The 12,120-nt window shown below is 40.7% G+C and overlaps 1 protein-coding gene across 1 annotated transcript in view; it reads left to right on the top strand.

Moving 5' to 3' along the window:
- The window catches only part of TMEM45A (transmembrane protein 45A), a 119,999-nt gene extending 108,928 nt beyond the window's left edge, over positions 1 to 11,071 (top strand). Inside the window, exons 6-7 of the transcript XR_010943759.1 lie at positions 1,167 to 1,271; positions 10,597 to 11,071. The gene's annotated coding sequence lies outside the window, so the exon portion shown is untranslated. The remainder of the gene's footprint in view (positions 1 to 1,166; positions 1,272 to 10,596) is intronic.
- Positions 11,072 to 12,120: the final 1,049 nt, after the last annotated feature.

The raw sequence follows: 12,120 nt of genomic DNA, 5'->3' as shown, positions 1-12,120 counted from the left end.
TGAATTCTGCCTCCTTGAATTTGTGCCTTTTTGTAGCTCCCTCCAACATTGAATCTGGACAGGCCTTATGATTTTCTTTGACCAGTGGAATGTGCTAAGGGCATAATGTAGCAAATTATGGTCTTAGACTTTAAGAGGCCTTTCAGCTTACACCGTTGCCATCTTAGAACCCAGCCTGAATGTGAAGGAGGCAAGGCTGTTCTGTTGGGAAATCTTCAAGGAGGAGGAGGTCATTGAGAAGCACAGACCATGAGGTAGAGAGAGGTCCAGTCAACTTGGCCTTTCTGGTCACCTCAGCTGAGATCCCAGACATGTGAGAAAGGCCATCTTGGATCCTTGAAGCTCCTGTCAAACTTCCAGATGACTTGGCTAAATGATCATGTGGAGAAAAGCCGTCGCTGCTGAGTCCTGCCCAAATTACCTGGTTATGAGCAAATAAATGGTGGTTGTGTTTTCAATCACGAAGCTTTAGAGTGGCCTATTATACAAAAATAGATAACTGATGTCTGTGCCAATGATTTCTGTAAAATAATTATACTAAATGGAGAGATTTAGGATCTAGAATATCTTCTTGTTAAGGTATAAATCATAGTGCTTTTTGATGAAGGACATTGAAAATATCAACTCATCTTGCCTCAGCTAAGCTTAAGATTTCATATTACTATTTTCAGAAGGACTAGTGTTACATGGGACTAGTATTTCTTGGCTGAAGCTCTTGTCTAGTTGCTATAAATTCTGGATTTGCCTTTCACCTGGATCAGGGTTTCTAGAAGGAAAAGAATAAAATCAAACTATTTCCCACACTATGTTTCTTAACCTAACCCACAATGGACCATTTCTGTCTTCTTTCAATCCTGACCACGTACCTGTGCCCATTAGCTCAGATATGGGGGGTGAAAAAGAGGAGAAAACAGGAAAAGAAATATAAAAGGAACAAGTCAGAATAGATGAAGAGAGAAATCGAGGTTCTCTGGAGCAAGATGCAAAAGTAAATTTAAAACTAAGAAAGAATTTGAGGGTTCCTTTTCTTTCATCTTCTGGGGCATGGAGAGATGAGCTCAGGGTTACATTAAACAGAGTCCAGCATCTTGCACACGTACCTGAATTTCGTAGGCAACAAACTTCTACTAGTGTTAAGCAGTTACTTCCTTCTATGTATCCATCAGCCCTTGAGATCCCATCTGGAACATCTTGCTCTGGGCAGTGTAGGAGGCACCTGAAGAACAATGGCGTACAGAGCAGAGGAAAACCAGAAGGCACAAGGAAGAAAGGTGAGTGACTTGGTAACTTCCTCTTGGCCCAGAAAAACTTTTTTGGATACCTTTCTTCCTGTCCTCCATTGACCGCCAGGTAGAAACAGAGGATGGTAGGGTTGTGTATATATACAAACAGGTGAGTTCAAGGGTTTCTCTGTTAGCAGGGGCTCAGACTCTTCACTAATTAAGGGGTAGCTAATGCCACTGGGAGGCTTTCCAATGGAGAAACTCAGAGGCTCATCTCTAAGGTATAACAGGTGGGGAAGTTGAGGCTGGACTTGGTCATCAATGCCATGGGAAGTAAGGTAAGCAGGTTTCTGTGTACTTAACTCTCTGATGGGAGTCACAGTCCAGATGGTAGGGAAATAAAAAGAATTTCAGAACTTCTTGACACTTCTGGGTATAAACTCATTAAAATCTGTTTAAATTGGGGCTTCCCTGGTGGCGCAGTGGTTGAGAGTCCGCCTGCTGATGCAGGGGACACGGGTTCGTGCCCCGGTCCGGGAAGATCCCACATGCTGCAGAGCAGCTGGGCCCGTGAGCCATGGCCACTGAGCCTGCCCACCCGGAGCCTGTGCTCCGCAACGGGAGAGGCCACAACAGTGAGAGGCCGCGTACCGCCAAAAAAAAAAAAAAAAAAAAAATCTGTTTAAATAAATGAATAAGATAAAACAGAATGGTAGTTTCATATGTGACAAAAATACAGGCTCCTTATGAATTTTAGCATACTTATTTGAATATCTGGCAATCTTTAAAGCCATGAGATTTCCCATAAGCATTAACAAAGGAATGTCCTATTACATGAAAAAGCCATTTAATCTCTTGCCATTTGCTAATTTACTGCAAAGCATTCACTCCCTTTGGGAGAATTACCCTAAAGGGTAATTCTCACCAAATGTCTGTGGGCATCATGTTGGGGGACTAATTAAAACACAGGTTGTGGGGCCCCACCCACAGAGTTTCAGATTCAGTAGGTTTCCTGTTTTATTTAATGGATTATAGTATTTTATAAGCATCATTTATTTTGATGCTCAAATTGTCCCCCATTTGGTAGTGGGGGGGTCACTTCATGCTGGAGTCTGTGTCCATTTAATATGTACCCATCATTCCTTGAACGCTTTTTTGCTTTCTGGTATAAGATACTCTAGGCTCATCTTGGAGTTTCCCTGCCCCAGTCTTGGAATTAGCCATTTTCCCAAGAAGCCGTATTCCTTTTAGTGGAAAATTGTTTTTAGATCAGAATCTGAGCTTTAGGTGTGCTTATTGCTAATGGGGTATAAATACTTCCAGGCCCTATGAGTGGCTAGAGCTAGACAATATATGTATGTAAATGTGTTATTTATTTCATAAATATGCAACATATACATTTTTGTGTATTAACATACCTTGCACCTATGTTTACTTCTATACTATTTATATATAAAATATATTTATTGAATATATATTGAAATATATATTATTAAAAATATATTTAAAATCCATGAGTTTGTATTGATATATACATCCAATTCCAATTCAATGCTATAGTTTTTTTTAAGACACAATGGAAATTATGTAGGTCAAGTATTAGAAATAAAAAGTAATATCGGGCTTCCCTGGTGGCGCAGTGGTTGGGGGTCTGCCTGCTGATGCAGGGGACGTGGGTTTGTGTCCCGGTCTGGGAGGATCCCACATGCTGCGGAGGGGCTGGGCCCGTGGGCCATGGCCGCTGAGCCTGCGCGTCCGGAGCCTGTGCTCCGTAGTGGGAGAGGCCACAGCAGTGAGAGGCCCGCGTAGCGCAAAAAAAAAAAGTAATATCGTACACCTTCTTTGAAACACTTGTCTTTGTTGTAGTCAAAAGTTTTCCTCTTTTGGATAAGAAGCTCAGGACTGCATTTACGCATTTTTCTGACAGCCACTTTCCCTGCAGGATATTGCTTCTTTCAGAATTGATTGCATGTAACTTTGTTTCTTTCTCCACATTTCTGATTACTTGTTTTGAAATTCTTATGGAAGTCAAGTTTCTCCCTTTCCACAGTTGTAACTCCCTTTTAGAGTAAGGAACTTGGCTCTGATTATTCTTAAATGTTTAGCTGTTTGATCATGCAGTATGTAACCAATCTTTGATCTTCACCCCCACCTCCACCCACGTGTGGACACCCTTCTCTTCCTGCCTGGGGTATGACTCCCTATTCCAGGCTGCTACCCCATGTGGATACCCTTCTCACTAACTATGGCTCTGACTTCCCACACCAACCAGTCCACCCATGAAGATGTCTTCCTGACCCCTCTCGGTCTCTGAAGGACTGCCCTCCTCTCTCTGCTGTAGCTTTGATTTCCCACATGGGGCTATCTCTCACCTGGACACGTTCCTCACCCCTTGCTTCTGAAGCCTCATGCCAGGCTGCCTCTCCCCATCACATGGATGCCTTATTCACCCTGCTTGGGGTCTGACATCTCATGCCAGGCTCTCCCCCACCTTTTGCCCTCCCCCATTGTGGATCCCCTCCTTACCCCGCTGGATTCTAAATCTGCGCTGGGCTTCCTCAACTATGACTTTAGGACTGAAATTTTCAGGAACAAAAGGCCTCAGATAGGTTGTTTAAAATATGAAGAAACAGAGATTCAAAAGCTTATGTAGCTTGTCCTGGGTCACAGAGCAAATGAGACAAAGTCAGTACAAATCCAGGCCTCCCTGAGTGTAAGCTATGTGAGAGCAGGGACCTTGCCTCTCTTGTTCACTATTTTATCCCCAGCATGTAGCGTGACGTCTGCATGAGTAGAATGAATGAATAAATGAATTATTCCCTGTTTAGTTCTTTTCCTTTCCTCCTTTGTCATCTTAATATGTGTGTGTATATAAATTGATGACTTTATATATTTGTCTATAACCAATTGAAATTCATGCTGTTATATAAATGTCAACATCTAAATTTCTGTGCCTAGGGATTTCTTCTGTTTTATGAATTTCTAGAGTTCCTAGCTGGATAGTTGTCCTATAGATAAAGATATGAAAGCACTAAAAAGCTATGGCCACTGTAACATCCCAGAATTCCAGCACTTCTGTCAGGTGTGGAAGAAAAAATGTCTGAGCACCACCAAAGTCAGTTTTCAGTCACCAGTGTACAACCCCTTCAAAATATCTTGGGGCTTCCCTGGTGGCGCAGTGGTTGAGAGTCCGCCTGCTGATTCAGGGGACACAGGTTCGTGCCCCAGTCCGGGAAGATCCCACATGCCGCGGAGCAGCTGGGCCCGTGAGCCATGGCCGCTGAGCCTGTGCGTCCGGAGCCTGTGCTCCACAACGGGAGAGGCCCGCGTACCGCAAAAAAAAAAAAAAAAATCTGGAACCCTACACGAGATGAATACCATTACCACATGGCAAACATGAGCCCATGATCAGTGCCTATAGTCATACAGTTCAATTACGACCATTCTGCAGATATTCATGCAAGACAGTGTTTCCAAAGCATATTCCTAAGAATGCTATTTCTGAGAGATTCTTCTCGAGAAGAGGGTTCTGTGGTCAGATAATGCTGGCAACTTGATAATTCACAAGGTGTTTGAACATTGAAAGGCTCTGAGAAATCCTAGAATTGAAGAAAGCTGTTACCTTTATGTCACCTAGTGTCACCCAGATTTCCTTAACCACAGAGCTCCTGTTGAGAGCAATACCACCCAAGTCTCATTTCTTCATTCATGCAGTGGGTAACAGTATCTGTTCCATGGGGTTATTGTACATATTTATAAATGAGATACAGTTATGTAAAGTGCATAGCATAGTGCTTGGTATTCTTTTTCTTACATTTTCTATTTATTGAAAATTATTCCCTTTATTATTGAAGAAATAATAGATATATTTATTATTGTAATAATTGAAAAAATAATAAAGGCATAAGGTGAAAACTTCAAATCATAAAAGGGGTGTAAAATGAAAAATACATTTCTCATCAGATCCCTCAGATTCCCAAGAGGAATTTTTTTATGTACACTTCCAGACATTTTCTGTGCATGTACATGTAGACATATCAGAAACAGATATTTTTTAATCTATTCACAGTAAATGAGATAATGGATTCACCTTCATCTATTTTGTGTTTTGGCAACATTGCCTCTAAGTTCTTCCATTTTGGGATACACTGGTATGTTTTTCTGAAACCCCTGGGTGAGGTAAAGTTTAGAGCCTATGTGTGTGTCCCCTGCAAGCTTTGTTTTGATGAAGTGAGCGTTGTAGAGAACAGGGAAAAATACATAGTTGTTTGGGGGTTGAAAAAATTCAGCTTAAATGTGTCCTCTTTTGTAAAACCTATCTGAATCTACCAGGAACAGAACTCTAACTGCATGCATTCATTCATTCTTGCAGTTGAGAGTGGAGAAGGGGTAGGGAAGAAGAACATGGGCCTCTGGGCAGGAAAGGGTCAGAGCTGCAGCTGCAGAGACACCAGCTGACAGTGACTCAGATGGTGGCTTGGTTTGCTACAGCTGCTGTAACAAAGTACTACAGCTGAGTGGCTTAAACAACAGAAATTTCTTGTTAAGCAGTTCTGGAGATTAGAAGGCCCAAATCAAGGCATTTGGCAGCGTTGGTTCCTTCTGAGGCCTGAGAGGGAAGGATCTGTTCGCATCCTCTTTCTTTGGCTTGTAGACGGCTGTCTTCTCCCCATGTCTCTTCACATCCTCTTCTCTCTATGCATATCTGTGTCCAGATTTCCTCTTTGTATAAGGACATCGGTCATATTGGGTTAGGGACAGCTCTAATGACCTCACTTTGACTTGATTACCTCCTGTAATGACCCTATCTCCAAATAAGGTCATATTCTAGGTACTACTTCACCATATGAATTTTTAGGGGAGCACAGTTCAGCCCATAACAGATGGGCCGTAATGCTGTCTTCAGTGCTTTTCAAAATTCATGTGCCAGTAATGCCCACTCACCAACTGTAGCTGTCGAAGTATGGGCTTCTTAAAGACGTGCAAGTACTGGAATCATGAGTGGACATCACTGTTCGACCTCAGTGGACAGTCTGGAGTGCCTGCTGGTCTACCTCTGCTAGAGCCTCCTAACAAAACACAGGAAGCTGAACCATAGGTGATCCCCAGGTCCACTGCCTTCCTGACTTCTCTTTTTTTTTTTTTTTTTTCTTTTTTGTTCCCTTCCCCACTTCCTTGCTCCTCAGGACATTTACACTTTGACCCAGTTAGCTATTCCCTCCCTTTCTCCTTTATCGCCCTGAGTTATCTTCCTTCCGCATAACCCCAATCACTTTTTTCATGTTCTCATTCAGTGAAGGATGAGGAAATTGCAAGCAGACTGTGTACCTTTTATTAGGTGATTTGAACTGCTTCCTGCCTGAGTAACCTCAAAAATCCTAAAAAATGAGGACATCTGACTGCTAGAACCCTGAGAGAAGGAATTATTTTTTTTAGAAGAGTTTTTGATTAAAGTTCTTGGCTCAAGAAGAAAAGCAGCACAGTGGATCTGTGGTTTGGATTCCCCATGGCTTCCTGCCATGCGTGTAACCTCAAGGTGCTGGTGGCCACTGTGTGTGGGCTGCTGACCGCCATCATTTGGGGATTGGGCACCTGGAAGAGTGTAATCAGGATCCAGAGAGGTAATGTCATCCTGCTGTGTTTAATTCAGAGCAAGAGAAGGTATTGAGCCTTGGTCCCTGCCACCTGATATACCAGTACCGGAAAGTGCCATGTCTAGGCTGAGACTGCCCACCGTTTATGAACTATAAAAGACAAGGGTCAATTGATGGCTAGCATACGGTTGTATATACATGAATACATGCGTGTAACATGCGTGTGTGTGTGTGTTAAGTGTGCAGGGTGACGAACAACAGTTGAATTGGCCTGTTCATGTTCTTTTAACACCTGACTGAATGAATAGCCGAGTAATAATTTAAATCATTCATAGCACATGTTTGGGCTTGTTTAGCTAAATCCAAGGAAGGAAAATAGTTATGGACACACACACACACACACACACACACACACACACACATTATTAAACATGCAGAATGAAATTTCATTTCAAGAAGAAAGTTTAGGAATGTTTTCATTAGGACTGTAAAAAAAATGATCTTATGTTTTGCACACAAAGTTCCCACTTTTCAGGTGTAGAAAACTAGTTAAAAATTAAGATCATTTAGAAAACAATTTTCCTGGTTAGTCAACTATTTGTTAGTCACCTGCTATGTGGCAGAGCTGAGCCTGAGAAGGGGAGGTGAAGGCGGGCAATGGTGTGTAAACAATGATGTTAAAGGAAAGCCCCAGAAACTCAGAACAGAGATTTTCCATAATACTAATGCTGGTTCCTTTGTGCCATGGGGTTTTCCATAAAGGGATCCGAAACTGGATGTGCTGAGCATTCCCTTTTGTAAAAAAAAAAAAAAAAGAGACAGAGAGACAGTTTCTAATGAAACTGAGTAAGTAAGGGTAAATAATGCCAGTCAGGAAAGGGCAGGAGAGATGGTCTGCCCCCAGAGAAGGTAACTGCAGAGGACAGAAGGTTGGGGGAGCACAAACCATGCCTGCAAAGATCCACTGTCAAGGACAAAAGGAGTCAAATATGTTGGCTGCAGATGGAGTGGTAGCTGAGAATAGATCTGGTTTTTCCCCAAAGAACATATTTAGAGAATATTATATTAATAGGATTTAGAGAACAAGCAAGAAAAAATTTATCAGAATAAAAGCAGTACAATTTAAACTTGGAGAAAATGTGGTTTTGTTTATTTAAGGTTTGTAGAATAATTTGAGGTTTAAAAAAATTATGAACTATAGGTTTCACCCTATTAAGGCTGCTAAATTTACAAGACCTTATTTAAAGGGTATACTTTTAAGAACCTTCCTTCCTTCCTTCCTTCCTTCCTTCCTTCCTTCCTTCCTTCCTTCCTTCCTTCCTTTCCTCCCTCCCTCCCTCCTTCCTTCCTCCCTTCTTCCCTCCTTTTCTTCCTTTACAAGACATCTACTTTTAAAGGGAAATTTGTGGTGAGTTATAAAGAACACAGGTACGATAGAACCATTAAAACAAGGACCAAAGTACAAAAACACTGTAAGGAAGAGGACACGTTTGGGGATAGAAAGTAAATGAAAATTAAAGGCTAGAAGGAGTTGCTAAAAATAAATACAAAACATATCCCTGGGTTTCCTGAGGGCTAAGGCCCCAAACGTACGATAATAAATAATAAAGAACCCATGTTTAACAATAAAAGCATACCAGCTCCTCAGAAAAGATGAACGTTTCCTTGCTCTGGCTGATTCTTTTTTGAAGTGGCTCTGAGGGACATCCCTCAGTTTTTGGGTAAACCCAGTGGAAAAGGAGGAGGTTTTCAGTACCACCTAAAGAGAAAGATTGAAGGACCGGTATTGTTTGCTGTTACTGTTTTGCTTTGTTCACTGTATTCAGACTTTGTCTTAGTTGGTAAATTCTGGCTTCTCCACTTCACTCCCTACCTCTCCAGTCATTCTCCTCCGCCCCTTCCCATCCCGTCTCGTCCCATGTCATGGAAGTATTGAACGCTCTCACTTTAGTCCCTTTACCTGGGCATAGAGATGAATTGTTTTAAAACTTATTTTTTAAGGGGAGGGTCATGGATATCTCTGAGAAACCGATGAAAACTATGAATGTCTTACTCAGGAAAAATATACATAAACACATACACATAAAATTTGGGGTAAATTAATTTTACTGCCTTCAAAATTTATTTTCAATATAAACAGAATATATATATATCTATGGTTTAGGTTTAACATATTTATATAAACAAGTTATATCTCTCTCGCTTTTATTTTCTATGAAAAAGTAATGGCCTCTGTGTAGAAAAAGTATAAAAAAATTTAAATTCTGCAGTAAGTAAATTTCAATTAGAAGTCGCTGTTGTTTGGCTATAGAGTGAACATCAATGTGGCTATATGTATACTATTTATATGTTTCATTTTTATAAAACGTACTGTTAATTTTTTTTTACTGTATTCTAGGTACTGTGCTAAAAAACTTCACATACCTTCCCTCATTTAATCCTGACAACTGTCTCTGAGGCAGTTATTACTACACCCATGTTACAGTTGCTTGGCTTTCATTTTATTCAATTACATACTCCCCCAAGAGGCAAACTTGATAATAAATCAAACTCATGTGACTGTTCCTGGAGGGCAGGTGGCATTTTGGGGTTTAAGAAAAGTCCAGAGAAGTCTTTCCAAGATGGAGGAAGCTGGGTTTTAGGCAGCTGTACTTTTATTCAATTTTAATCCTGTTGTTGTAAATCTCTGTTCTGTAGCTTTACCCATCTCCCTTCTTGCTTCCTCATATAATCACTCTTTAAATCAAGAAAATAATTCCTATGAAAGGGAAGGGATTTTTTGGAGGAAGAAATTTTGTTTTGTAATTGGCTGAGGGGCATGCATTATTTTAACATCAGAATCAGTGATGTTTAAGTTGATGATCCCGTTTTACAAGTCACTTTCTTAAAAGATTCTCTCTTTTTTAAAATTCATCAATTTTTGGTTGCGTTGTGTCTTCATTGCTGTGCGGGCTTTCTCTAGTTGTGACGAGCTGGGGCTACTCTTTTTTTTTTTTTTTTTTTTTGATATTTCAATTGTTTTATGAATCAGGAAAATAGCGCTTTTTTTTTTCCTGGATTTTTTTAAACATCTTTATTGGAGTATAATTGCTTTACAATGGTGTGTTAGTTTCTGCTTTATAACAAAGTGAATCAGTTATACGTATACGTATATCCCCATATCTCTTCCCTCTTGCGTCTCCCTCCCTCCCAGTCTCCCTATCCCACCCCACTAGGTGGTCACAAAGCACCGAGCTGATCTCCCTGTGCTATGCGGCTGCTTCCCACTAGTTATCTATTTTACGTTTGGTAGTATATATATATGTCCCTACCACTCTCTCACTTTGTCACAGCTTACCCTTCCCCCTCCCCGTGTCCTCAAGTCCATTCTCTAGTAGGTCTGTGTCTTTATTCCCATCTTGCCCCTAGGTCCTTCATGACGAATTTTTGTTGTTGTTTTTGTTGTGGTGGTGCGTGGGCTTCTCATTGTGGTGGCTTCTCTTGTTGCGAGGCACAGGCTCTAGGCATATGGGCTTCAGTAGCTGTGGTGCACGGGCTTAGTTGCTCCACGGCATGTGGGAACTTCCCGGACCAGGGATCGAACCCGTGGCGTCTGCGTTGGCAGGCGGATTCTTAACCACTGCGCCACCAGGGAAGTCCTACAAGTCACTTTCTTAAATTAAGAGACTAGGACCTTGGTTTAGTGAATTTTTCCTTGATTTTCAGGTACTAGATAATTTTACTTGACATTCTGAATTCAACCCCACCCACAGGTTTATTTTTTATTTTTATTTTTTCAGTACGCGGGTCTCTCACTGTTGTGGCCTCTCCCGTTGCGGAGCACAGGCTCCGGACGCGCAGGCTCAGTGGCCATGGCTCACGGGCCCAGCCGCTCCGTGGCATGTGGGATCCTCCTGGACCGGGGCACGAACCTGTGTCCCCTGCATCGGCAGGCGGACTTTCAACCACTGCGCCACCAGGGAAGCCCACCCACAGGGTTTTGATAACACATGTTACTGAAGAACATCTGGTGTAGAGTGTGTACATGAGAGTTGGGGAAAAATACATGAGTAGGGGAAAAAAAGCCGTGCAGCCAGATTGCCTGGTTCTTACTGTGTAAACTGGAGCAAGTTACTCAACATTTCTGTATTGTGGTTTTCCTATTATTAATAATAAATCCTATCTTATAGGGCTGTTGTGAGAATTAGTTAATATGTTTACAGGTTTAAGACAATACCTAGTACACTGTAAGCACTCAATAAATGTTAGCTACTATTTTTCATTTATGTATTTTTTGATAATTTAGTGCATAGTTTTCTCCACTCCCTGAAATATACCTTGAAAAGATGCCGTTGATCTAGTTTGGACCTTTGGATTGAAACTCAACCTGTCAAACTGAAAGTCTACAGTAGGTTTAATCATAAATTTCAACTGATTAGCTCAAAAGAGAAACAGGAACAGTTCTAAGAACTGCCATATCTCCCTGCATTTGTTTTTCAATATTTATAATTACTAGACAATTGGGGAAATTTTTATTAAAACATTTAAGCAGTTTATTGGAATATGTAACCAGGTTTTAACATTGAACAACCTTTACCTTAAGTAAAGTCTATACTTTATGTATTTTATTTAAGTTTTTAAGTTTTTTTCCCATCATGGAATAAACTTTCATAAACATTGTCCTCTCATTTAAGAATAAACTTTATCCTCACCCAGATATTTCAAATTCCTGGTCTGGGAAAAATGACAGATCCCTGGATTTGTAAACCCCTAAGGACTCCGAGCTAGACACTAGAGATTCCTGATGGAATTTCTTTGACTAAGGAAAGATATTTTTTATTCCCCCACTTAAACTAGACTTTTCAAAACAGATTCTAATTTTATCTAGTTTAGGAGAAGAAATTTAATTCATGTTTTCTATTTGGAATTTCAAATATTTTCTGCTACTTTTTCAAGCAGCATGAAATGTGAGTGTCACATATGTTCTGCACTTAATTTTCCATGATGTGTAGTAAAGGTGTTAAAAAAGAGCTGGTATTCCTCGAAGTATTATTTATTACAATTTAAAAGAATATAAAGAATTACTATTATTATTATCACACTGGTGTTATAAAAGAAAAATACTACTATTAAGTATGTTCCAGTGTATGGACTCTCAAATAAAATGAAGCTGATGCTCACTCTTCCTGTTATCCCTGTGGTAAAGGCAGGCACCGTGAGGAGGGACCAGGAGCAGTTGATTACTAACCAAGAGATCAGAATTCTAGTCCCCACTCAGCTACCAACCAGCTATTGCTCTGGAAAGAGTTACTATTAATGGAGAA

Source organism: Pseudorca crassidens, chromosome 5 (assembly GCF_039906515.1).
Source record: "Pseudorca crassidens isolate mPseCra1 chromosome 5, mPseCra1.hap1, whole genome shotgun sequence".
Lineage (NCBI taxonomy): Eukaryota > Metazoa > Chordata > Mammalia > Artiodactyla > Delphinidae > Pseudorca > Pseudorca crassidens.
This window is presented reverse-complemented; position numbering and strand designations above follow the sequence as displayed.